We start from the raw sequence: 6000 nt of genomic DNA on the forward strand, positions 1-6000 counted from the left end.
TCAACAGCACGCTCTAACCTCAGACCAGCTCACATGGGGCCCCAGAAAATCAAGTCGTATCATGTCATTAATGGTCCAAGGTTTTTATCAGGAAGAAGTATTAGATCAGGTTCAGTTCAGTTCAGTTGTGCAGTTATCTCTGACACTTTGCAACCCATTGGACTACAGCATGCCAGGCCTCCCTGTCTGTCACCAACTCCCAGAGTTTACTCACTCATGTCTATTCAGTCAGTGATGCCATCCAACCATTTCATCCTCTGTCGTCCCCTTCTCCTGCCTTTAATCTTTCCCAGTATCAGGGTCTTTTCCAATGAGTCAGTTCTTCACATCAGGTAGCCAAAGTATTGGAGTTTCAGTATCAGTCCTTCCAATGAATATTCAGGACTGATTTCCTTTAGGATGGACTGGTTTGATCTCCTTGCAGTCCAAGGGACTCTCAAGAGTCTTCTCCAACACCACAGTTCAAAAGCATCAATTCTTAAGTGCTCAGCTTTCTTTATAGTCCAGCTCTCACATCCATACATGACTACTGGAAAAACCATAGCTTTGACTAGATGGACTTTTGTTGGCAAAGTAATGTCTGTGCTTTTTACTGTGCTGTCTAGGTTGGTCATAACTTTTCTTCCAAAGAGCAAGCACTTTTTAATTTCATGGCTGCAGTCACAATCTGCAGTGATTTTGAAGCCCCCCCCCAAAAAAGTCTGTCACTGTTTCCACTGTTACCCCATCTATTTGCCATGAAGTGATGAGACCAGATGCCATGATCTTAGTTTTCTGAATGTTGAGTTACAAGCCAACTTTTTCACTCTCCTCTTTCACTTTCATCAAGAGGCTCTTTAGTTCTTCTTCGCTTTCTGACATAAGGGTGGTATCATCTGCATACCTGAGGTTGTTGATATTTCTCCTGTCAATCTTGATTCCAGCTTGTGCTTCATTGAGCCTAGTGTTTCTCATGATGTACTCTACATATTGGTTAAATAAGCAGGGTGAAAATATACAGCCTTGACATACTCCTTTCCCTATTTGGAACCAGTCTGTTGTTCCATGTCTAGTTCTAACTGTTCAGTCTGTTGTTCCATGTCTGGTTCTAACTGTTACTTCTTGACCTGCATACAGTTTTCTCAAGAGGCAGGTTAGGTAGTCTGGTATTCCCATCTCTTTTAAGAATTTTCCACAGTTTGTTGCAATCCACACAGTCAAAGGCTTTGGCATAGTCAATAAAGCAGAAATAGATGATTTTCTGGAATTCTTTTGCTTTTTTGATGACCCAGTGGATCTCGGCAATTTGATCTCTTGTTCCTCTGCCTTTTCTAAATTCAGCTTGAACATCTGGAAGTTCACAGTTCACGTACTGTTGAAGCCTGGCCTGGAGGATTTTGAACATTACTAGCTTGTGAGATGAGTGCAATTGTATGGTAGCTTGATCATCCTTTGGCATTGCCTTTTCTTTGAGATTGGAATGATAACTGACCTTTTCCAGTCCTGTGGCCACTGCTGAGTTTCCCAAATTTGCTGACATATTGAGTGCAGCACTACCATAGCATCATCTTTTAGGATTGAAATAGCTCAATTGGATTCCACCATCTCCACTAGCTTTATTCCTATTGATGCTTCCTAAGGCCCACTTGACTTCGCATTCCAGGATGTCTGGCTCTAGGTGAGTGATCACACCGTCGTGGTTATCTGGATGATGAAGATCTTTTTTGTACAGTTCTGTTATATTCTTGCCACCCTTTCTTAGTATCTTCTGCTTCTGTTAGGTCCATACCATTTCTGTCCTTTATTGTGCCCATCTTTGCATGAAATGTTCCATGGAATCTCTAATTTTCTTGAAGAGATCTCTAGTCTTTCCCATTCTATTGTTTTCCTCCATTTCTTTGCATTGATTACTGAGGAAGGCTTTCTTATCTCTCTGTGCTATTCTTTGTAACTCTGCATTCAGATGGGTATATCTTTCCTTTTCTCCTTTGCCTTTTGCTTGTCTTTTTTTTCACAGCTATTTGTAAGGCCTCCGCAGACAACCGTTTTGCCTTTTTGCATTTCTTTTTCTTGGGGATGGTCTTGATCACTGCCTCTTGTACAATGTCACGAACCTCCATAATTCTTCAGGCACTCTTTTGTCTATCAGATCTAATCCCTTGAATCTATTTATCACTTCCACTGTATAATTTTAAGGGATTTAAGTCATACCTGAATGGTCTACTGGTTTTCCCTACTTTGTTCAATTTAAGTCTGAATTTGGCAATAAGGAATTCATGATCTGAGCCATGGTCAGCTCCCAGTCTTGTTTTTGCTGACTGTAAAAAGCTTCTCCATCTTTGGCTCCAAAGAATAGAATCAATCTGATTTCTGTATTGACCATCTGGTGATGTCCATGTGTAGAGTCTTCTCTTGTGTTGTTGGAAGGGGGTGTTTGCTATGACCATTGCATTCTCTGGCAAAACTATTAGCCTTTGCCCTGCTTTATTCTGTACTCCAAGGCCAAATTTGCCTGTTACTCCAGGTGTTTCTTGATTTCCTACTTTTGCATTCCAGTCCCCTTAATGAAAAGGACATCTTTTCTGGGTGTTAGTTCTAGAAGGTCTTGTAGGTCTTCATAGAAACGTTCAACTTCAGCTTCTTCAGCATTACTGGTAGGGGCATAGATTTGGATTACTGTGATATTGAATGGTTTGCCTTGGAAACATACAGAGATCATTGTATCGTTTTTGAGATTGCATCCAAGTACTGCATTTCGGACTCTTTTGTTGATTATGATACCTACTCCATTTCTTCTATTGGATTCTTGCCCACAGTATAGATATAATGGTCATTTGAGTTAAATTCAGCCATTCCAGTCCATTGTATTTCACTGATTCCTGAAATGTCGATGTTCACTCTTGCCATCTCCTGTTTGACCACTTCCAATTTGCCTTGATTCATGGACCTAGCAGTCCAGGTTCCTATGCAATATTGCTTTTATAGCATCAGACTTTACTTCCATCACCAGTCACATCCACAACTGGGTGCTATTTTTGCTTTGTTTCCATCTCTTCATTCTTTTTGGAGTTATTTCTCCACTATCTCCAGTAGCATGTCGGGTACCTACTGACCTGGGGAATTCATCTTTCAGTGTCCTATCTTTTTGTCTTTTCACGCTGTTCGTGGGGTTCTCAAGGCAAGAATACTGAAGTAGTTTGCCATTCCTTTCTCCAGTGCACCACGTTTTGTCAGAACTCTCTACCATGACCGTCCATATTGTGTGGCCCTACACAGCATGGCTCATAGTTTCATTGAGTTAGACAAGGCTGTGGTCCATGTGATCAGATTGGTTAGTTTTCTGTGCATGGTTTTCTGCCCTCTGATGGAGAAGGATAAGAGGCTTATGGAAGCTTCCTGATGAGGGAGACTGATTGAGGGAGAAACTGGGTGTTGTTCTGATGGGTGGGGCTATGCTTAGCAAATCTTTAATCCAATTTTCTGTTGATGGGCGGAGCTATGTTCCCTCCCTATTATTTGACCTGAGGCCAAACTATGGTGGAGGTAAAGGTCCCATGCAGGCACTGTTGCATTCAGTGTCCCCTACCCTGCAGCAGGCCTCAGCCAGAGACTCCTGGACACTCATGGGCAAGTCTGGGTCAGTCTCTTGTGGGGTGACTGGTCCTTTCTCCTGGGTCCTGGTGTGCACAGGGTTTTATTTGTGCCCTCCAAGAATCTGTTTTTCAGTCCTGTGTAAGTTCTCATGACTCTATGGTGGATTAATGGTGACCTCCAAGAGGGCTTATGCCAGTCTACTGCACCCAGAGCCCCTGCCCCTGCAGCAGCCCACTGCTGACTATACCTCATTAGGAGAGACTCAAACATAGTTCTGACTCAGTCTCTCTGGGGTCTCTGGGTCCTGGTGTGCACAAGGTTTGTTTGACCCTCTGAGCATCTCTGCTGGTATGGGGTTTGATTCTAGACGTGATTTTGCCCCTCCTACCATCTTGCTGGGGCTTCTCTTTTGCTGTTGGATGTGGGCTGTCTCCTCAAAGTCATTCCAGTGCTGCCTAGCTGCTGCTCCTGCTGTGGTGCTGCGCAGCAAGTTTTAAATATGCAATACATCAAATACCCAATGGATATATTATTATTAGTTATAGTCACCATGCTGTACATTATATCCCCATGAATGACTTACTTTATGGCTGGAAGTTTGTACTTTCTGAAGTACAGAAAGGTTTTCTGTAATTTCTCCCCATATAAAAGTATTTCTCCCCATATAAAAGCTGACTTAAAACTCAACATTCAAGAAATGAAGATCATGGCATCCGGTTCCATCACTTCATGGCAAATGATGGGGAGAATGTGGAAACAGTAACAGTTTTCTTGGGCTCCAAAATCACTGTGGCTGGTGACTGCAGCCATGAAATTAAAAGACGTTTGCTCCTTGGAAGGAGAGCTGACAAATCTAGGCAGTGTTATTAAAAAAGACGATCACTTTGCCAACGAAGGTCCATCTAGTCAAAGATACGGTGTTTCTAGTAGTCATGTACGGATGTGAGAGTTGGATCATAAAGAAAGCTGAGCACTGAAGAATTGATTCTTTCAAATTGTGGTGCTGGAGAAGACTCTTGAGAGTCCTTTGGACAGCAAGGAGATCAAATCAGTCAATCCTAAAGGAAATCAACCCTGAATATGCATTAGAAGGACTGATGCAAAAGCTGAAGGTCCAATCTTTTGGCCACCTGATGCTGGGAATGATTGAAGGCAAAAGAAGAAGGGAGAGACAGAGGCTGAGATGGTTAGATGGCATCACTGATTCAATGGACATGAGTTTGAGCAAACTCCAGGAGATAGTGAAGGACAGGGAAGCCTGGCATTCTGCAGTTCATGGGGTCGAAAGAGTCAGAGATGACTTAGTGACTGAACAACAGCCCATTTTGCACCCCTGATCCTCCAACTATGGTAATCACCAATCTGTTCTTTGTGTCTATGAGTTCTTTTTTTTTTTTTAATCCACATATAAGTAGGTTCCAAAGATCCTACTGAAGGATCATGACTGAAGTGACTTAGCACAGTAACATAAGTAGGATCAGGTGATGTTTGTTTTCTCGCTCTTTTTTTTTTTTTTTTCCAGCCAGTATAATGCCTGCAAGGTCCACTATGAGCAACATGGAGGTACTCTGCATGGGAAGAAGATGTTGAAAAGGCCAAAACTAAATACTGGATTGTTTCTGTTTGAGAGTACTACCTAACACAGGAAAAGAATTTAAATATATCCTCAATTACACTGATTCAGATTATATACCTGAATTAAAAATGTTAACTTGTAGCTGACCAAAAAGTTTTTTATGAATATATAGACAAAGTATACATAAATTTCAAGATGTGCCATGTATGGAAATGTTTATTTTAGCTTTTTTCCTCTTTGAACTATTTTATTGAAGTACAATTCAAGCTGGTTTAGCAAAAATTTATGATTTAAATTTGTAAGCCATCACCACAGTCCAATTTGGGAACTTTTTCGTCAAGCCCCAGATTTCCTTTAAGCATATTGCACTTTTTTCACCGTTCTTAACAGGACCGAGAGAAGAAACACACACACACACACACACACACACACACACACGCGCGCGCGCGCGCGCGCGTCTCACTTTTAAGGGAAAAGAAAAATTACCTAGTACCACCTAGTGGTTTTTGAGTAGATAGCAAGTTGATATCTGAGTTCCTGAAATCCTGAGATTCATGTTTCCTTGTTTTCTTCCGTGAGATCACTAAATCAGCTATAAATATTTATTGTTTATGAATGAAATTCAATTTGAAAGTATATACAAAATTATCTAAAACCATTACTAGATAAATTTTAAATGCTTAATTAAAAATTAATGGCATTCTTCAAATGAAATTTTACTTGAAGTCTCAATATGTTTAGCTGATAAGTGCTTCACAACTGAAGCAGGGATGGGGACTGCTTGTTCCCCTACTTGATGAAACTAATTTTATAAATACAAGACATACACAAAAAATAAAAAAGAGTGATTG

Source organism: Bos taurus, chromosome 26, assembly GCF_002263795.3.
Source record: "Bos taurus isolate L1 Dominette 01449 registration number 42190680 breed Hereford chromosome 26, ARS-UCD2.0, whole genome shotgun sequence".
NCBI classification, from domain to species: Eukaryota; Metazoa; Chordata; class Mammalia; order Artiodactyla; family Bovidae; genus Bos; species Bos taurus.